The sequence below is a fragment of the Lithobates pipiens genome, unplaced genomic scaffold (genome assembly GCF_037356315.1).
Source record: "Lithobates pipiens isolate NorthernLeopardFrog02 unplaced genomic scaffold, aLitPip1_a1.2 Scaffold_30, whole genome shotgun sequence".
NCBI lineage: Eukaryota > Metazoa > Chordata > Amphibia > Anura > Ranidae > Lithobates > Lithobates pipiens.
Genome location: NW_027507791.1, coordinates 17,134,582 through 17,157,485, shown reverse-complemented (window position 1 = coordinate 17,157,485; position 22,904 = coordinate 17,134,582). Strand labels below are relative to the sequence as shown.

General features: G+C 37.4%; 4 long non-coding RNA genes across 4 annotated transcripts; 3 read left to right on the top strand and 1 right to left on the bottom strand.

Moving 5' to 3' along the window:
- Positions 1–1,636: 1,636 nt before the first annotated feature.
- LOC143942028 (uncharacterized) lies at positions 1,637–3,283 on the bottom strand. The gene is made up of 2 exons (XR_013264644.1): positions 2,315–3,283; positions 1,637–2,082 (listed from the first exon to the last, which is right to left on the bottom strand). It is a non-coding gene; the product is annotated as an uncharacterized LOC143942028 (long non-coding RNA).
- A 5,356-nt stretch (positions 3,284–8,639) lies between these two features.
- Positions 8,640–10,286, top strand: LOC143942027 (uncharacterized). Its single transcript, XR_013264643.1, has 2 exons — positions 8,640–9,608; positions 9,841–10,286. It is a non-coding gene; the product is annotated as an uncharacterized LOC143942027 (long non-coding RNA).
- Positions 10,287–14,745: 4,459 nt separating this feature from the next.
- On the top strand, positions 14,746–15,884 carry LOC143942026 (uncharacterized). Its single transcript, XR_013264642.1, has 2 exons — positions 14,746–15,206; positions 15,439–15,884. It is a non-coding gene; the product is annotated as an uncharacterized LOC143942026 (long non-coding RNA).
- Positions 15,885–20,476: 4,592 nt separating this feature from the next.
- On the top strand, positions 20,477–21,493 carry LOC143942434 (uncharacterized). The gene is made up of 2 exons (XR_013264774.1): positions 20,477–20,815; positions 21,048–21,493. It is a non-coding gene; the product is annotated as an uncharacterized LOC143942434 (long non-coding RNA).
- The last annotated feature ends 1,411 nt before the right edge of the window (positions 21,494–22,904 follow it).

Here is a 22,904-nt window from a genome sequence, read left to right as displayed (position 1 = left end):
CCTGTGGTATATTGCAAAAGGAATGCTGTGTGCACAATTTTTATTGCCTGCTGTGGGGCATCGGGCAGCTCATTCAAATGAAAGGATTTCCGTAACAAAACCGATGTTGACGCTCAACATGTCGCATGTTAACAATCATGGGTTTAATGCACCACAGTGGACCAGGCTGGTGTAAAATTTCCCTTACTGGAAGGTCTGCTTTAAAGTATTCCCATTGAATTTTCTACATAAATTATGTAGAGGACGCTGGAGAACTTCCCTCAAGGTGCTAATGACCAATTAGTCACTTCTCAAATGAAGCAAATTGTCAGATTGTGTATTTCTTTATCCACCCAGAGATATTCCAGATTGTGGATTGTGAAGGTCAGACAGAACACACAGGCAAATATTTAGACAAATCATAAACCAACCAATTTCCGATTCGTTATTCAAACAACTCGGCTTCTTTAAATAGTCAAAGTGTCTAGGGTGTTTATTTGTTTAGGTAAACAGCAATTAAACTCATGAAGAAAATAACGCTCAGCGCTTTCTATAAAATCACTATTAACATCTTTTTCTCTCCGGCTACAGAGCTGACACCGAACCAACTTTTATTTCGACACTAAACTTTCCGCAGCATCTCCAGCAACTTCTCAGGAAGTCAATTTGTGACGGTGGGGAAGAGTTCACGCAAGGTGGTCGCATGTGACCTGAAGGGCTGTGTGGGTTTGATTAGCTGGAAAGCTGCTGAAAGGCTCCCAGATAACCTGTAGGGAGGGAATCATCTTAACAGCTCTAAAGTGTACAAAGCTATTGACTGAGAAGAGCAACGACTATCTGAATGTCTAAATGAAGTGAGAAGGTCTTATCTATCCATAGTCAGCCAGATACCGACCGCTTGTCAGAGGAAGAAAATCTTCATAATCAATAACAAGCTAATACAGATCGGCCTTAATAAAACCACACATGATATACAGCTCAAGGATAGATAGATAGATAGATAGATAGATAGATAGATAGATAGATAGATAGATAATTGATAGATACAAGATAGATAGATAGATAAATGGTCTAGGTTTCTATAAACTGTTCATAGATAGATAGATAGATACAAGATAGATAGATAGATAGATAGATAGATAGATAGATAATTGATAGATACAAGATAGATAGATAGATAGATAGATAGATAATTGATAGATACAAGATAGATAGATAGATAGATAGATAGATAGATAGATAGATAGATAGATAGATAGATAGATAATTGATAGATACAAGATAGATAGATAGATAGATAGATAGATAGATAATTGATAGATACAAGATAGATAGATAGATAGATAGATAGATAGATAGATAGATAGATAGATAATTGATAGATACAAGATAGATAGATAGATAGATAGATAATTGATAGATACAAGATAGATAGATAGATATATAGATAGATAGATAGATAAACAGATAGATAGTAAAATACATGTTCTAGGTTTCTATAGATAGATAGATAGATAAACAACGAAATGATTCAAACCTCCATCAGTACCCCATTAATTGACACCTCATCCCTTTTTAGAAATATCAAAAAAGGTTTTTTTAAGGTAAACCAAGCCTAAGAGAGTGGGATGTTAACGGTGCAATAAATCAAACTATATTCATATTAAAAAATTACAAAATTTATTTATACATAGTTCATAAAAACAGAGCAGTGATCTGTATAATCATACTGAGGTTATATACAACTTTGTGGTCCAATAGATGGTAAAGTTGAGGTAGTTGCGATTGATTTATCCCGACATGTTTCGCTTAATGCTTCATCAGAGGATAAGCCAACTACCAACATAATAAATTCAAAAAGAGAAAACATAGATTAATTACACAAAGTACATTTCATTATACATAATTCATACAGGTAATCGGCATATATAGTGTTTAAAGGACACGAGTAAGGTTCAAAAAAATGATGGAAATATGCTCACCCCCATTTTACCGACCCATTCGTACCCCAGGAAAAGTTATATGACTACCAGATGGATAGAAGAATGCAGGGCAACAAGTACAGCAGCCAGGCAATATAGCTGGAGAGGGCATAGACGGCGGCTAATTGGGACAGAAAAATTATATCATATGTCAGCCTACTATTTATACATAAGAGCTATGTTGTTATTTTATTTTATACTATAGTCAATATATAGGAGTAACCTATAACCTTTTTAAAAAAATATTTTATTCTAGTATAGCAGTCATTTTCAAATTTTTTGCATTTTTAATTTAAATAAATATTTTATACTAGTGGGGCCCAATTACTTTTTATTTAAATACATCCACTTACATTTACTGACGATAAAGTAGAGTTTCCTTAATATGTTTTATTTCCCAGATTTTATATTATGTCCACCAAAGTATATAGGGAATTCTCCTTCAAATTAAGATAAGCCCAGAATGATAGCACACTCACATGGGCTCTACAACCTGTTTGCACGATATCTAGGAAGGAAAAATGCATTTACCATTAATTAAAGTGTGGATAAAGAAAGAAATTCATTCTCAGCAATAAAATGTTAAAGTTACTAACCAGCCAGCAAACGTGGACCTCCTCCTAGCACGGCTCCCCCACAATAGAGCCGAATGTTTTGTGTCCCAATATATATACCGCCGTCCATCGAGCCGGCGTCTGACGTCACCGGCTCGATGCGGACGTAAACAGCGGCAGTGCGCATGCGCGAGAGAGCCATTAGGGGAATCTGGAGACTACATTTCCCACAAGGCCTCGGTGCAAACACCGGTATTCAGGGAAACGTATAGGAGGGGACAGCCAGAGCGCAGCTAATGCAATGCTCTGGCTAGCACCCTCATATTGCTCCAAGAGTGTATGTTTCCCTGTCTCGCACGCAGGGATCACCGCTAACCGGTGGGCAACCCGCCAAACCGGATAAAATCCGATCCAGTAAAGGTGCCCTCGGGCGTCCATATGCTCCTCTCCAATGCCAAAGTGCCAAAAGCTGCCGACCAGGAGTCATGCATCATAATTACATGCGATACTCAAACAATCATGAGTCGCATGACAGACCACACATGGGGGATGGAAATTGTTTTTAAATAAAAGCCGGGGGAGCAAAGAGATATATGTTTATATACCCCAATATATCAATCGGTGCAATCGCGATAATGGACCAAATTAATCGCGAAATCCGTATATATATTTATTAGAAAACCCCATTTCGTGTCCCAAAAACAAAATTCACAGTCTATTTTAATATCAATAATCTAGGATATCACAGACAACTATAAATATATCTGATATATCAGAATGATATATAATTATGTAAATAATAATTAATAAAAAACAGGACAAAACAAAACAAAACTAAACAAGGGAAAAACACAGCAAATATCCCCCCCCCCCCCCCCAACCACACCCCACCCAGACCAAAGATCCTCAAAGAAAGGATCGATAACTCAAATTTTCATTAAACCCAGGGAATATTATTGCCTTTAACTTATATATCCATCTTGCTTCTATTTGTAGAAGTTTTTTGTCAACACTCCCCCCTCTTGAAGAGAGTGGGACATGATCTAAAGCCTGGAATCTAATATAGTCTGGGTTAAAGTCATGATGTAGGCCTATATGCCTACCAATTGCTGTGGTCATTTTTCTATTAAGAATTGGTTTTATATGGTCTCTCATCCGTATTGCGAAGGCTCTTTTTGTTTTGCCTATGTAAAATCCTCCACACCGGCACTGCGCCAAATACACTATGCCAAGTGTGGAGCAGGTCACACAGGATTTTAATTGGTGCCAATTTCCATTTGGTAATTTAAATCTACTACAGCTAGCCATATATCTGCACATATCACAATGTCCGCATGGGTAGGAGCCAAATTTCCCTATTTTGGATTCATTATCACAGTCAATATAATGACTATGTACCAAACGGTCCTTCAAGGAGGGAGCCCGTTTGTAGGTGATCTCAGGGTATTCATTAACATATTTCTTCACCACTGGGTCGGCCAATAATAGAGGCCAAAATGTCTGTATTATATCTCTAAATTTTTTATTTTGATTAGAATGTTGGGTAACTAATCTTACAGTTTTAGCTATTTTAGCAGGTTTTTTAGTAAAAATAAGGGTATTTCTATCTTTCTGTTGGACTAGATTATATGCTTTTTTCAGGCATTTATGGGTATATCCACGTACTATTAGCCTATCATGTAACTCTCTAGCTGCTAATTTATAATCTAATTCCTGACTGCAGTTTCGTTTGAGCCTGAGATACTGACTATACGGTATAGATCTTATCAGAGATGGTGGATGTGAGCTTTTGGCATGTAGAATAGTATTTCCAGCCGTCGGTTTCCTAAAGATAGAGGAGGTCAATAGGCCTTCAGAGTCAACATGGATCTTTAGGTCTAAAAATTCCACCTCCCTTCTGTCATATTTGAGAGTAAAATAGAGGTTATAGTCATTAATCAAAATTTGTTGAAAAAATTGGTTTAATTCAATTTCAGTTCCAGACCAAAAAATAAGAATATCATCCAAATACCTATACCAGGCAAGGACCTTTTCAATCATTGGTATCATATCTTCTCGCGAAAATAGTTCTTTTTCCCATCCCCCCAGGTACAGGTTGGCATACGATGGGGCACATTTGGTCCCCATCGCAACCCCCTGCACCTGGAGGTAATGGGTCTGATCAAACTGGAAAATATTGTGTCTAAGCACAAAATTCAACAGTTCAACTACAAAGTCTATATATTTAGCACCTCGAGGGCCTCTTTCGCTGAGGAATGTCCGCACAACTTCCACCCCCCTATCATGGGGGATGGCGTTGTAGAGACACTCCACATCGACCGTGACAAGCCAGCAATCTGGGGGTAAAGACATTCCCTCAATTGTTTTAAGTAAGTCTATTGTATCCTTAATATAGGAAAATAGTGATGTAACGTGTGGACGTAAGTAGTTATCAATTAGTGAGCTACTATTTTCCGTTAGACATTGGCAACTAGATATTATTGGTCTTCCTGGAGGTTCTAATATAGATTTATGAACCTTCGGGAGCGCATAAAAGGTAGGTATCTTAGGATCTTTAGTATTTAGAAATTCCCAGGTATTTTTGTCAATAGTTCCTGATCTGTATGCTTTAAATATAATATTACGGAATTGCATCTCATAATTAATAATTATCGTAGTTGAAATAGGGCGATACCAATCTTTGTTTTTTAAAATTTTAAGACACATATGAACATATTGCTCTTTATCCATGACAACCAAGTTACCTCCTTTATCCGCTGGTTTAATTATCAAGTTGGAATTAGATTGTAAAGAGTGTAATGCCTGCAATTGATGTTCATTGAGATTGGAGTTTTCAACAGTCTCAAATGAACTATTTTCTATTTTTCGGCAAACTTGTTGGGTAAATGCCCAAATATTTGGATTAGTGTTTAATTGAGGGAAATTGTTCGATTTGGGTTTAAAAGATTGTGGAGGGGGGAACGACAGACCCTCAATCGTCAGACCAACAGGCTCCAAAATTCCCGGGTCGTCCAAGAAGGTCTGTCCTTCCTCCCAAAGGTCCATCAAATCTTGGATCGCCTGGTACTCAATTATGCTATCCTCCAATTTATCCTCATGTACATTCCGAGTGGATACAGTCTCACTTTTATCAAACATAGTCTTGTAAAGTAATTTGCGAGAGAATAAATGTACGTCCTTTATTAATTCAAATATATCAATATTTTTGTTTGGACAGAATGTAAGGCCAAATTTCAGAACTTCTTTTTCATATTCAGTTAGTACATAAGAGGACAAATTAATAATGGACAGTTCTGAACAGGTAGTTGTTTCTAATCTATTCGGAGTATCATTTATTTCATTACATGTGGGGGTGATTCCTTCCCTAAAAAAATCGGTGCTACACGAAGATCAGCCGGAAGAGAAGTGCCCGAGGGAGAAATAATAATATTCTGACTAGGATTACTTACCGTGCAAGAGTTGCACGGTAAGTAATCCTAGTCAGAATATTAAAATCCGGCTGATCTTCGTGTAGCACCGATTTTTTTAGGGAAGGAATCACCCCCACATGTAATGAAATAAATGATACTCCGAATAGATTAGAAACAACTACCTGTTCAGAACTGTCCATTATTAATTTGTCCTCTTATGTACTAACTGAATATGAAAAAGAAGTTCTGAAATTTGGCCTTACATTCTGTCCAAACAAAAATATTGATATATTTGAATTAATAAAGGACGTACATTTATTCTCTCGCAAATTACTTTACAAGACTATGTTTGATAAAAGTGAGACTGTATCCACTCGGAATGTACATGAGGATAAATTGGAGGATAGCATAATTGAGTACCAGGCGATCCAAGATTTGATGGACCTTTGGGAGGAAGGACAGACCTTCTTGGACGACCCGGGAATTTTGGAGCCTGTTGGTCTGACGATTGAGGGTCTGTCGTTCCCCCCTCCACAATCTTTTAAACCCAAATCGAACAATTTCCCTCAATTAAACACTAATCCAAATATTTGGGCATTTACCCAACAAGTTTGCCGAAAAATAGAAAATAGTTCATTTGAGACTGTTGAAAACTCCAATCTCAATGAACATCAATTGCAGGCATTACACTCTTTACAATCTAATTCCAACTTGATAATTAAACCAGCGGATAAAGGAGGTAACTTGGTTGTCATGGATAAAGAGCAATATGTTCATATGTGTCTTAAAATTTTAAAAAACAAAGATTGGTATCGCCCTATTTCAACTACGATAATTATTAATTATGAGATGCAATTCCGTAATATTATATTTAAAGCATACAGATCAGGAACTATTGACAAAAATACCTGGGAATTTCTAAATACTAAAGATCCTAAGATACCTACCTTTTATGCGCTCCCGAAGGTTCATAAATCTATATTAGAACCTCCAGGAAGACCAATAATATCTAGTTGCCAATGTCTAACGGAAAATAGTAGCTCACTAATTGATAACTACTTACGTCCACACGTTACATCACTATTTTCCTATATTAAGGATACAATAGACTTACTTAAAACAATTGAGGGAATGTCTTTACCCCCAGATTGCTGGCTTGTCACGGTCGATGTGGAGTGTCTCTACAACGCCATCCCCCATGATAGGGGGGTGGAAGTTGTGCGGACATTCCTCAGCGAAAGAGGCCCTCGAGGTGCTAAATATATAGACTTTGTAGTTGAACTGTTGAATTTTGTGCTTAGACACAATATTTTCCAGTTTGATCAGACCCATTACCTCCAGGTGCAGGGGGTTGCGATGGGGACCAAATGTGCCCCATCGTATGCCAACCTGTACCTGGGGGGATGGGAAAAAGAACTATTTTCGCGAGAAGATATGATACCAATGATTGAAAAGGTCCTTGCCTGGTATAGGTATTTGGATGATATTCTTATTTTTTGGTCTGGAACTGAAATTGAATTAAACCAATTTTTTCAACAAATTTTGATTAATGACTATAACCTCTATTTTACTCTCAAATATGACAGAAGGGAGGTGGAATTTTTAGACCTAAAGATCCATGTTGACTCTGAAGGCCTATTGACCTCCTCTATCTTTAGGAAACCGACGGCTGGAAATACTATTCTACATGCCAAAAGCTCACATCCACCATCTCTGATAAGATCTATACCGTATAGTCAGTATCTCAGGCTCAAACGAAACTGCAGTCAGGAATTAGATTATAAATTAGCAGCTAGAGAGTTACATGATAGGCTAATAGTACGTGGATATACCCATAAATGCCTGAAAAAAGCATATAATCTAGTCCAACAGAAAGATAGAAATACCCTTATTTTTACTAAAAAAACCTGCTAAAATAGCTAAAACTGTAAGATTAGTTACCCAACATTCTAATCAAAATAAAAAATTTAGAGATATAATACAGACATTTTGGCCTCTATTATTGGCCGACCCAGTGGTGAAGAAATATGTTAATGAATACCCTGAGATCACCTACAAACGGGCTCCCTCCTTGAAGGACCGTTTGGTACATAGTCATTATATTGACTGTGATAATGAATCCAAAATAGGGAAATTTGGCTCCTACCCATGCGGACATTGTGATATGTGCAGATATATGGCTAGCTGTAGTAGATTTAAATTACCAAATGGAAATTGGCACCAATTAAAATCCTGTGTGACCTGCTCCACACTTGGCATAGTGTATTTGGCGCAGTGCCGGTGTGGAGGATTTTACATAGGCAAAACAAAAAGAGCCTTCGCAATACGGATGAGAGACCATATAAAACCAATTCTTAATAGAAAAATGACCACAGCAATTGGTAGGCATATAGGCCTACATCATGACTTTAACCCAGACTATATTAGATTCCAGGCTTTAGATCATGTCCCACTCTCTTCAAGAGGGGGGAGTGTTGACAAAAAACTTCTACAAATAGAAGCAAGATGGATATATAAGTTAAAGGCAATAATATTCCCTGGGTTTAATGAAAATTTGAGTTATCGATCCTTTCTTTGAGGATCTTTGGTCTGGGTGGGGTGTGGTTGGGGGGGGGGGGGGATATTTGCTGTGTTTTTCCCTTGTTTAGTTTTGTTTTGTTTTGTCCTGTTTTTTATTAATTATTATTTACATAATTATATATCATTCTGATATATCAGATATATTTATAGTTGTCTGTGATATCCTAGATTATTGATATTAAAATAGACTGTGAATTTTGTTTTTGGGACACGAAATGGGGTTTTCTAATAAATATATATACGGATTTCGCGATTAATTTGGTCCATTATCGCGATTGCACCGATTGATATATTGGGGTATATAAACATATATCTCTTTGCTCCCCCGGCTTTTATTTAAAAACAATTTCCATCCCCCATGTGTGGTCTGTCATGCGACTCATGATTGTTTGAGTATCGCATGTAATTATGATGCATGACTCCTGGTCGGCAGCTTTTGGCACTTTGGCATTGGAGAGGAGCATATGGACGCCCGAGGGCACCTTTACTGGATCGGATTTTATCCGGTTTGGCGGGTTGCCCACCGGTTAGCGGTGATCCCTGCGTGCGAGACAGGGAAACATACACTCTTGGAGCAATATGAGGGTGCTAGCCAGAGCATTGCATTAGCTGCGCTCTGGCTGTCCCCTCCTATACGTTTCCCTGAATACCGGTGTTTGCACCGAGGCCTTGTGGGAAATGTAGTCTCCAGATTCCCCTAATGGCTCTCTCGCGCATGCGCACTGCCGCTGTTTACGTCCGCATCGAGCCGGTGACGTCAGACGCCGGCTCGATGGACGGCGGTATATATATTGGGACACAAAACATTCGGCTCTATTGTGGGGGAGCCGTGCTAGGAGGAGGTCCACGTTTGCTGGCTGGTTAGTAACTTTAACATTTTATTGCTGAGAATGAATTTCTTTCTTTATCCACACTTTAATTAATGGTAAATGCATTTTTCCTTCCTAGATATCGTGCAAACAGGTTGTAGAGCCCATGTGAGTGTGCTATCATTCTGGGCTTATCTTAATTTGAAGGAGAATTCCCTATATACTTTGGTGGACATAATATAAAATCTGGGAAATAAAACATATTAAGGAAACTCTACTTTATCGTCAGTAAATGTAAGTGGATGTATTTAAATAAAAAGTAATTGGGCCCCACTAGTATAAAATATTTATTTAAATTAAAAATGCAAAAAATTTGAAAATGACTGCTATACTAGAATAAAATATTTTTTTAAAAAGGTTATAGGTTACTCCTATATATTGACTATAGTATAAAATAAAATAACAACATAGCTCTTATGTATAAATAGTAGGCTGACATATGATATAATTTTTCTGTCCCAATTAGCCGCCGTCTATGCCCTCTCCAGCTATATTGCCTGGCTGCTGTACTTGTTGCCCTGCATTCTTCTATCCATCTGGTAGTCATATAACTTTTCCTGGGGTACGAATGGGTCGGTAAAATGGGGGTGAGCATATTTCCATCATTTTTTTGAACCTTACTCGTGTCCTTTAAACACTATATATGCCGATTACCTGTATGAATTATGTATAATGAAATGTACTTTGTGTAATTAATCTATGTTTTCTCTTTTTGAATTTATTATGTTGGTAGTTGGCTTATCCTCTGATGAAGCATTAAGCGAAACATGTCGGGATAAATCAATCGCAACTACCTCAACTTTACCATCTATTGGACCACAAAGTTGTATATAACCTCAGTATGATTATACAGATCACTGCTCTGTTTTTATGAACTATGTATAAATAAATTTTGTAATTTTTTAATATGAATATAGTTTGATTTATTGCACCGTTAACATCCCACTCTCTTAGGCTTGGTTTACCTTAAAAAAACCTTTTTTGATATTTCTAAAAAGGGATGAGGTGTCAATTAATGGGGTACTGATGGAGGTTTGAATCATTTCGTTGTTTGACTTTACAATTAGCGTTTCAATACGCATTTTTCTTCTTGATTCAACCTTAGTCAGTACAATAATTTATTGTTAATCTTGAAATGATTTAACTATATATATTATTGTGATTTAGTGTTTGTATTTTATACAGGACGATTTGTATCCCTTTTTTTTTTTTTTTTTTCCCCCTTTTTCCCCCCCTTTTCTCTTCCCCCTCCCTGGGTCATTGAGCATGACGGGTTTTTGTGGAGAGGCATGGGAAGGACTGATGAGCAAAATCCATGAGTCTCAAAAAACTAGCGAGATAACAGATAAAGAATTGGAACATGCTTTCCACCTCCTACAACGCCTATTAGAACGTAAAGTACGAATCTTTTGGAATAAAAAATTCTTCTTGAAGTATATAGAAAACCAAATAGCACCTTGGGGACTGAGGGTCCAAATTTTTCCTAACCTAAATAAAATTGATGATTTGATAAAAAATAAATGGGAAGAAAATCTACAAAATTGTTCACTCCAAATGATGACATTGCTCAATATGCAATTTGAACATGACCTCACACAGCTGGACAAAGCCATTGATCAGTGGTGTGAAGACTACACAACTGTTACTTCTATACCTAGATTTAAGAAGAAGGAACAGGAGATTCAAAAACATATTGAGTCTTACACATTAGACATTATTCGGTCCAAGGAAAATAAATATTTAAGGGACTGTAATGCATACAGTAATGGATATGCCTATAAATGGCCTACTAATGAACGGAATAGAAACTATAGAAATCAACAATCCTATAGAACGAGAAATGATAGAACGGTAAATAATATGTCTAACCTGTCTCCCTCTTCTTCATCTCCCTCTGCTTCGTCTAGCCAATCCACTATCTACAGAGATCTAACTAGAGATCGTCTACCTAAAAGGAGAAAGGGGAATATAGATACAGCACCTGCGGAACCTTCTCACCCTCACCTGCACTTAAGTACTCCTTTACCATCTTCAGCACACTTAATTCTTCCTAAACAGGCACCAATACGCTCACTTACTATGTTTCAACCATCACAGGCACCGTCTCTTCGTAGAGCATCTATCTCTACTATTTCTACTGCCACTTCTACCTTAATTAATAACACCTCCACTAGCAACTCTTGCACGGTAAGTAATCCTAGTCAGAATATTATTATTTCTCCCTCGGGCACTTCTCTTCCGGCTGATCTTCGTGTAGCGCCGATTTTTTTAGGGAAGGAATCACCCCCACATGTAATGAAATAAATGATACTCCGAATAGATTAGAAACAACTACCTGTTCAGAACTGTCCATTATTAATTTGTCCTCTTATGTACTAACTGAATATGAAAAAGAAGTTCTGAAATTTGGCCTTACATTCTGTCCAAACAAAAATATTGATATATTTGAATTAATAAAGGACGTACATTTATTCTCTCGCAAATTACTTTACAAGACTATGTTTGATAAAAGTGAGACTGTATCCACTCGGAATGTACATGAGGATAAATTGGAGGATAGCATAATTGAGTACCAGGCGATCCAAGATTTGATGGACCTTTGGGAGGAAGGACAGACCTTCTTGGACGACCCGGGAATTTTGGAGCCTGTTGGTCTGACGATTGAGGGTCTGTCGTTCCCCCCTCCACAATCTTTTAAACCCAAATCGAACAATTTCCCTCAATTAAACACTAATCCAAATATTTGGGCATTTACCCAACAAGTTTGCCGAAAAATAGAAAATAGTTCATTTGAGACTGTTGAAAACTCCAATCTCAATGAACATCAATTGCAGGCATTACACTCTTTACAATCTAATTCCAACTTGATAATTAAACCAGCGGATAAAGGAGGTAACTTGGTTGTCATGGATAAAGAGCAATATGTTCATATGTGTCTTAAAATTTTAAAAAACAAAGATTGGTATCGCCCTATTTCAACTACGATAATTATTAATTATGAGATGCAATTCCGTAATATTATATTTAAAGCATACAGATCAGGAACTATTGACAAAAATACCTGGGAATTTCTAAATACTAAAGATCCTAAGATACCTACCTTTTATGCGCTCCCGAAGGTTCATAAATCTATATTAGAACCTCCAGGAAGACCAATAATATCTAGTTGCCAATGTCTAACGGAAAATAGTAGCTCACTAATTGATAACTACTTACGTCCACACGTTACATCACTATTTTCCTATATTAAGGATACAATAGACTTACTTAAAACAATTGAGGGAATGTCTTTACCCCCAGATTGCTGGCTTGTCACGGTCGATGTGGAGTGTCTCTACAACGCCATCCCCCATGATAGGGGGGTGGAAGTTGTGCGGACATTCCTCAGCGAAAGAGGCCCTCGAGGTGCTAAATATATAGACTTTGTAGTTGAACTGTTGAATTTTGTGCTTAGACACAATATTTTCCAGTTTGATCAGACCCATTACCTCCAGGTGCAGGGGGTTGCGATGGGGACCAAATGTGCCCCATCGTATGCCAACCTGTACCTGGGGGGATGGGAAAAAGAACTATTTTCGCGAGAAGATATGATACCAATGATTGAAAAGGTCCTTGCCTGGTATAGGTATTTGGATGATATTCTTATTTTTTGGTCTGGAACTGAAATTGAATTAAACCAATTTTTTCAACAAATTTTGATTAATGACTATAACCTCTATTTTACTCTCAAATATGACAGAAGGGAGGTGGAATTTTTAGACCTAAAGATCCATGTTGACTCTGAAGGCCTATTGACCTCCTCTATCTTTAGGAAACCGACGGCTGGAAATACTATTCTACATGCCAAAAGCTCACATCCACCATCTCTGATAAGATCTATACCGTATAGTCAGTATCTCAGGCTCAAACGAAACTGCAGTCAGGAATTAGATTATAAATTAGCAGCTAGAGAGTTACATGATAGGCTAATAGTACGTGGATATACCCATAAATGCCTGAAAAAAGCATATAATCTAGTCCAACAGAAAGATAGAAATACCCTTATTTTTACTAAAAAACCTGCTAAAATAGCTAAAACTGTAAGATTAGTTACCCAACATTCTAATCAAAATAAAAAATTTAGAGATATAATACAGACATTTTGGCCTCTATTATTGGCCGACCCAGTGGTGAAGAAATATGTTAATGAATACCCTGAGATCACCTACAAACGGGCTCCCTCCTTGAAGGACCGTTTGGTACATAGTCATTATATTGACTGTGATAATGAATCCAAAATAGGGAAATTTGGCTCCTACCCATGCGGACATTGTGATATGTGCAGATATATGGCTAGCTGTAGTAGATTTAAATTACCAAATGGAAATTGGCACCAATTAAAATCCTGTGTGACCTGCTCCACACTTGGCATAGTGTATTTGGCGCAGTGCCGGTGTGGAGGATTTTACATAGGCAAAACAAAAAGAGCCTTCGCAATACGGATGAGAGACCATATAAAACCAATTCTTAATAGAAAAATGACCACAGCAATTGGTAGGCATATAGGCCTACATCATGACTTTAACCCAGACTATATTAGATTCCAGGCTTTAGATCATGTCCCACTCTCTTCAAGAGGGGGGAGTGTTGACAAAAAACTTCTACAAATAGAAGCAAGATGGATATATAAGTTAAAGGCAATAATATTCCCTGGGTTTAATGAAAATTTGAGTTATCGATCCTTTCTTTGAGGATCTTTGGTCTGGGTGGGGTGTGGTTGGGGGGGGGGGATATTTGCTGTGTTTTTCCCTTGTTTAGTTTTGTTTTGTTTTGTCCTGTTTTTTATTAATTATTATTTACATAATTATATATCATTCTGATATATCAGATATATTTATAGTTGTCTGTGATATCCTAGATTATTGATATTAAAATAGACTGTGAATTTTGTTTTTGGGACACGAAATGGGGTTTTCTAATAAATATATATACGGATTTCGCGATTAATTTGGTCCATTATCGCGATTGCACCGATTGATATATTGGGGTATATAAACATATATCTCTTTGCTCCCCCGGCTTTTATTTAAAAACAATTTCCATCCCCCATGTGTGGTCTGTCATGCGACTCATGATTGTTTGAGTATCGCATGTAATTATGATGCATGACTCCTGGTCGGCAGCTTTTGGCACTTTGGCATTGGAGAGGAGCATATGGACGCCCGAGGGCACCTTTACTGGATCGGATTTTATCCGGTTTGGCGGGTTGCCCACCGGTTAGCGGTGATCCCTGCGTGCGAGACAGGGAAACATACACTCTTGGAGCAATATGAGGGTGCTAGCCAGAGCATTGCATTAGCTGCGCTCTGGCTGTCTCCTCCTATACGTTTCCCTGAATACCGGTGTTTGCACCGAGGCCTTGTGGGAAATGTAGTCTCCAGATTCCCCTAATGGCTCTCTCGCGCATGCGCACTGCCGCTGTTTACGTCCGCATCGAGCCGGTGACGTCAGACGCCGGCTCGATGGACGGCGGTATATATATTGGGACACAAAACATTCGGCTCTATTGTGGGGGAGCCGTGCTAGGAGGAGGTCCACGTTTGCTGGCTGGTTAGTAACTTTAACATTTTATTGCTGAGAATGAATTTCTTTCTTTATCCACACTTTAATTAATGGTAAATGCATTTTTCCTTCCTAGATATCGTGCAAACAGGTTGTAGAGCCCATGTGAGTGTGCTATCATTCTGGGCTTATCTTAATTTGAAGGAGAATTCCCTATATACTTTGGTGGACATAATATAAAATCTGGGAAATAAAACATATTAAGGAAACTCTACTTTATCGTCAGTAAATGTAAGTGGATGTATTTAAATAAAAAGTAATTGGGCCCCACTAGTATAAAATATTTATTTAAATTAAAAATGCAAAAAATTTGAAAATGACTGCTATACTAGAATAAAATATTTTTTTAAAAAGGTTATAGGTTACTCCTATATATTGACTATAGTATAAAATAAAATAACAACATAGCTCTTATGTATAAATAGTAGGCTGACATATGATATAATTTTTCTGTCCCAATTAGCCGCCGTCTATGCCCTCTCCAGCTATATTGCCTGGCTGCTGTACTTGTTGCCCTGCATTCTTCTATCCATCTGGTAGTCATATAACTTTTCCTGGGGTACGAATGGGTCGGTAAAATGGGGGTGAGCATATTTCCATCATTTTTTTGAACCTTACTCGTGTCCTTTAAACACTATATATGCCGATTACCTGTATGAATTATGTATAATGAAATGTACTTTGTGTAATTAATCTATGTTTTCTCTTTTTGAATTTATTATGTTGGTAGTTGGCTTATCCTCTGATGAAGCATTAAGCGAAACATGTCGGGATAAATCAATCGCAACTACCTCAACTTTACCATCTATTGGACCACAAAGTTGTATATAACCTCAGTATGATTATACAGATCACTGCTCTGTTTTTATGAACTATGTATAAATAAATTTTGTAATTTTTTAATATGAATATAGTTTGATTTATTGCACCGTTAACATCCCACTCTCTTAGGCTTGGTTTACCTTAAAAAAACCTTTTTTGATATTTCTAAAAAGGGATGAGGTGTCAATTAATGGGGTACTGATGGAGGTTTGAATCATTTCGTTGTTTGACTTTACAATTAGCGTTTCAATACGCATTTTTCTTCTTGATTCAACCTTAGTCAGTACAATAATTTATTGTTAATCTTGAAATGATTTAACTATATATATTATTGTGATTTAGTGTTTGTATTTTATACAGGACGATTTGTATCCCTTTTTTTTTTTTTTTTTTTTTTTTTCCCCTTTTTCCCCCCCTTTTCTCTTCCCCCTCCCTGGGTCATTGAGCATGACGGGTTTTTGTGGAGAGGCATGGGAAGGACTGATGAGCAAAATCCATGAGTCTCAAAAAACTAGCGAGATAACAGATAAAGAATTGGAACATGCTTTCCACCTCCTACAACGCCTATTAGAACGTAAAGTACGAATCTTTTGGAATAAAAAATTCTTCTTGAAGTATATAGAAAACCAAATAGCACCTTGGGGACTGAGGGTCCAAATTTTTCCTAACCTAAATAAAATTGATGATTTGATAAAAAATAAATGGGAAGAAAATCTACAAAATTGTTCACTCCAAATGATGACATTGCTCAATATGCAATTTGAACATGACCTCACACAGCTGGACAAAGCCATTGATCAGTGGTGTGAAGACTACACAACTGTTACTTCTATACCTAGATTTAAGAAGAAGGAACAGGAGATTCAAAAACATATTGAGTCTTACACATTAGACATTATTCGGTCCAAGGAAAATAAATATTTAAGGGACTGTAATGCATACAGTAATGGATATGCCTATAAATGGCCTACTAATGAACGGAATAGAAACTATAGAAATCAACAATCCTATAGAACGAGAAATGATAGAACGGTAAATAATATGTCTAACCTGTCTCCCTCTTCTTCATCTCCCTCTGCTTCGTCTAGCCAATCCACTATCTACAGAGATCTAACTAGAGATCGTCTACCTAAAAGGAGAAAGGGGAATATAGATACAGCACCTGCGGAACCTTCTCACCCTCACCTGCACTTAAGTACTCCTTTACCATCTTCAGCACACTTAATTCTTCCTAAACAGGCACCAATACGCTCACTTACTATGTTTCAACCATCACAGGCACCGTCTCTTCGTAGAGCATCTATCTCTACTATTTCTACTGCCACTTCTACCTTAATTAATAACACCTCCACTAGCAACTCTTGCACGGTAAGTAATCCTAGTCAGAATATTATTATTTCTCCCTCGGGCACTTCTCTTCCGGCTGATCTTCGTGTAGCACCGATTTTTTTAGGGAAGGAATCACCCCCACATGTAATGAAATAAATGATACTCCGAATAGATTAGAAACAACTACCTGTTCAGAACTGTCCATTATTAATTTGTCCTCTTATGTACTAACTGAATATGAAAAAGAAGTTCTGAAATTTGGCCTTACATTCTGTCCAAACAAAAATATTGATATATTTGAATTAATAAAGGACGTACATTTATTCTCTCGCAAATTACTTTACAAGACTATGTTTGATAAAAGTGAGACTGTATCCACTCGGAATGTACATGAGGATAAATTGGAGGATAGCATAATTGAGTACCAGGCGATCCAAGATTTGATGGACCTTTGGGAGGAAGGACAGACCTTCTTGGACGACCCGGGAATTTTGGAGCCTGTTGGTCTGACGATTGAGGGTCTGTCGTTCCCCCCTCCACAATCTTTTAAACCCAAATCGAACAATTTCCCTCAATTAAACACTAATCCAAATATTTGGGCATTTACCCAACAAGTTTGCCGAAAAATAGAAAATAGTTCATTTGAGACTGTTGAAAACTCCAATCTCAATGAACATCAATTGCAGGCATTACACTCTTTACAATCTAATTCCAACTTGATAATTAAACCAGCGGATAAAGGAGGTAACTTGGTTGTCATGGATAAAGAGCAATATGTTCATATGTGTCTTAAAATTTTAAAAAACAAAGATTGGTATCGCCCTATTTCAACTACGATAATTATTAATTATGAGATGCAATTCCGTAATATTATATTTAAAGCATACAGATCAGGAACTATTGACAAAAATACCTGGGAATTTCTAAATACTAAAGATCCTAAGATACCTACCTTTTATGCGCTCCCGAAGGTTCATAAATCTATATTAGAACCTCCAGGAAGACCAATAATATCTAGTTGCCAATGTCTAACGGAAAATAGTAGCTCACTAATTGATAACTACTTACGTCCACACGTTACATCACTATTTTCCTATATTAAGGATACAATAGACTTACTTAAAACAATTGAGGGAATGTCTTTACCCCCAGATTGCTGGCTTGTCACGGTCGATGTGGAGTGTCTCTACAACGCCATCCCCCATGATAGGGGGGTGGAAGTTGTGCGGACATTCCTCAGCGAAAGAGGCCCTCGAGGTGCTAAATATATAGACTTTGTAGTTGAACTGTTGAATTTTGTGCTTAGACACAATATTTTCCAGTTTGATCAGACCCATTACCTCCAGGTGCAGGGGGTTGCGATGGGGACCAAATGTGCCCCATCGTATGCCAACCTGTACCTGGGGGGATGGGAAAAAGAACTATTTTCGCGAGAAGATATGATACCAATGATTGAAAAGGTCCTTGCCTGGTATAGGTATTTGGATGATATTCTTATTTTTTGGTCTGGAACTGAAATTGAATTAAACCAATTTTTTCAACAAATTTTGATTAATGACTATAACCTCTATTTTACTCTCAAATATGACAGAAGGGAGGTGGAATTTTTAGACCTAAAGATCCATGTTGACTCTGAAGGCCTATTGACCTCCTCTATCTTTAGGAAACCGACGGCTGGAAATACTATTCTACATGCCAAAAGCTCACATCCACCATCTCTGATAAGATCTATACCGTATAGTCAGTATCTCAGGCTCAAACGAAACTGCAGTCAGGAATTAGATTATAAATTAGCAGCTAGAGAGTTACATGATAGGCTAATAGTACGTGGATATACCCATAAATGCCTGAAAAAAGCATATAATCTAGTCCAACAGAAAGATAGAAATACCCTTATTTTTACTAAAAAACCTGCTAAAATAGCTAAAACTGTAAGATTAGTTACCCAACATTCTAATCAAAATAAAAAATTTAGAGATATAATACAGACATTTTGGCCTCTATTATTGGCCGACCCAGTGGTGAAGAAATATGTTAATGAATACCCTGAGATCACCTACAAACGGGCTCCCTCCTTGAAGGACCGTTTGGTACATAGTCATTATATTGACTGTGATAATGAATCCAAAATAGGGAAATTTGGCTCCTACCCATGCGGACATTGTGATATGTGCAGATATATGGCTAGCTGTAGTAGATTTAAATTACCAAATGGAAATTGGCACCAATTAAAATCCTGTGTGACCTGCTCCACACTTGGCATAGTGTATTTGGCGCAGTGCCGGTGTGGAGGATTTTACATAGGCAAAACAAAAAGAGCCTTCGCAATACGGATGAGAGACCATATAAAACCAATTCTTAATAGAAAAATGACCACAGCAATTGGTAGGCATATAGGCCTACATCATGACTTTAACCCAGACTATATTAGATTCCAGGCTTTAGATCATGTCCCACTCTCTTCAAGAGGGGGGAGTGTTGACAAAAAACTTCTACAAATAGAAGCAAGATGGATATATAAGTTAAAGGCAATAATATTCCCTGGGTTTAATGAAAATTTGAGTTATCGATCCTTTCTTTGAGGATCTTTGGTCTGGGTGGGGTGTGGTTGGGGGGGGGGGGGGGGATATTTGCTGTGTTTTTCCCTTGTTTAGTTTTGTTTTGTTTTGTCCTGTTTTTTATTAATTATTATTTACATAATTATATATCATTCTGATATATCAGATATATTTATAGTTGTCTGTGATATCCTAGATTATTGATATTAAAATAGACTGTGAATTTTGTTTTTGGGACACGAAATGGGGTTTTCTAATAAATATATATACGGATTTCGCGATTAATTTGGTCCATTATCGCGATTGCACCGATTGATATATTGGGGTATATAAACATATATCTCTTTGCTCCCCCGGCTTTTATTTAAAAACAATTTCCATCCCCCATGTGTGGTCTGTCATGCGACTCATGATTGTTTGAGTATCGCATGTAATTATGATGCATGACTCCTGGTCGGCAGCTTTTGGCACTTTGGCATTGGAGAGGAGCATATGGACGCCCGAGGGCACCTTTACTGGATCGGATTTTATCCGGTTTGGCGGGTTGCCCACCGGTTAGCGGTGATCCCTGCGTGCGAGACAGGGAAACATACACTCTTGGAGCAATATGAGGGTGCTAGCCAGAGCATTGCATTAGCTGCGCTCTGGCTGTCCCCTCCTATACGTTTCCCTGAATACCGGTGTTTGCACCGAGGCCTTGTGGGAAATGTAGTCTCCAGATTCCCCTAATGGCTCTCTCGCGCATGCGCACTGCCGCTGTTTACGTCCGCATCGAGCCGGTGACATCAGACGCCGGCTCGATGGACGGCGGTATATATATTGGGACACAAAACATTCGGCTCTATTGTGGGGGAGCCGTGCTAGGAGGAGGTCCACGTTTGCTGGCTGGTTAGTAACTTTAACATTTTATTGCTGAGAATGAATTTCTTTCTTTATCCACACTTTAATTAATGGTAAATGCATTTTTCCTTCCTAGATATCGTGCAAACAGGTTGTAGAGCCCATGTGAGTGTGCTATCATTCTGGGCTTATCTTAATTTGAAGGAGAATTCCCTATATACTTTGGTGGACATAATATAAAATCTGGGAAATAAAACATATTAAGGAAACTCTACTTTATCGTCAGTAAATGTAAGTGGATGTATTTAAATAAAAAGTAATTGGGCCCCACTAGTATAAAATATTTATTTAAATTAAAAATGCAAAAAATTTGAAAATGACTGCTATACTAGAATAAAATATTTTTTTAAAAAGGTTATAGGTTACTCCTATATATTGACTATAGTATAAAATAAAATAACAACATAGCTCTTATGTATAAATAGTAGGCTGACATATGATATAATTTTTCTGTCCCAATTAGCCGCCGTCTATGCCCTCTCCAGCTATATTGCCTGGCTGCTGTACTTGTTGCCCTGCATTCTTCTATCCATCTGGTAGTCATATAACTTTTCCTGGGGTACGAATGGGTCGGTAAAATGGGGGTGAGCATATTTCCATCATTTTTTTGAACCTTACTCGTGTCCTTTAAACACTATATATGCCGATTACCTGTATGAATTATGTATAATGAAATGTACTTTGTGTAATTAATCTATGTTTTCTCTTTTTGAATTTATTATGTTGGTAGTTGGCTTATCCTCTGATGAAGCATTAAGCGAAACATGTCGGGATAAATCAATCGCAACTACCTCAACTTTACCATCTATTGGACCACAAAGTTGTATATAACCTCAGTATGATTATACAGATCACTGCTCTGTTTTTATGAACTATGTATAAATAAATTTTGTAATTTTTTAATATGAATATAGTTTGATTTATTGCACCGTTAACATCCCACTCTCTTAGGCTTGGTTTACCTTAAAAAAACCTTTTTTGATATTTCTAAAAAGGGATGAGGTGTCAATTAATGGGGTACTGATGGAGGTTTGAATCATTTCGTTGTTTGACTTTACAATTAGCGTTTCAATACGCATTTTTCTTCTTGATTCAACCTTAGTCAGTACAATAATTTATTGTTAATCTTGAAATGATTTAACTATATATATTATTGTGATTTAGTGTTTGTATTTTATACAGGACGATTTGTATCCCTTTTTTTTTTTTTTTTTCCCCCTTTTTCCCCCCCTTTTCTCTTCCCCCTCCCTGGGTCATTGAGCATGACGGGTTTTTGTGGAGAGGCATGGGAAGGACTGATGAGCAAAATCCATGAGTCTCAAAAAACTAGCGAGATAACAGATAAAGAATTGGAACATGCTTTCCACCTCCTACAACGCCTATTAGAACGTAAAGTACGAATCTTTTGGAATAAAAAATTCTTCTTGAAGTATATAGAAAACCAAATAGCACCTTGGGGACTGAGGGTCCAAATTTTTCCTAACCTAAATAAAATTGATGATTTGATAAAAAATAAATGGGAAGAAAATCTACAAAATTGTTCACTCCAAATGATGACATTGCTCAATATGCAATTTGAACATGACCTCACACAGCTGGACAAAGCCATTGATCAGTGGTGTGAAGACTACACAACTGTTACTTCTATACCTAGATTTAAGAAGAAGGAACAGGAGATTCAAAAACATATTGAGTCTTACACATTAGACATTATTCGGTCCAAGGAAAATAAATATTTAAGGGACTGTAATGCATACAGTAATGGATATGCCTATAAATGGCCTACTAATGAACGGAATAGAAACTATAGAAATCAACAATCCTATAGAACGAGAAATGATAGAACGGTAAATAATATGTCTAACCTGTCTCCCTCTTCTTCATCTCCCTCTGCTTCGTCTAGCCAATCCACTATCTACAGAGATCTAACTAGAGATCGTCTACCTAAAAGGAGAAAGGGGAATATAGATACAGCACCTGCGGAACCTTCTCACCCTCACCTGCACTTAAGTACTCCTTTACCATCTTCAGCACACTTAATTCTTCCTAAACAGGCACCAATACGCTCACTTACTATGTTTCAACCATCACAGGCACCGTCTCTTCGTAGAGCATCTATCTCTACTATTTCTACTGCCACTTCTACCTTAATTAATAACACCTCCACTAGCAACTCTTGCACGGTAAGTAATCCTAGTCAGAATATTATTATTTCTCCCTCGGGCACTTCTCTTCCGGCTGATCTTCGTGTAGCACCGATTTTTTTAGGGAAGGAATCACCCCCACATGTAATGAAATAAATGATACTCCGAATAGATTA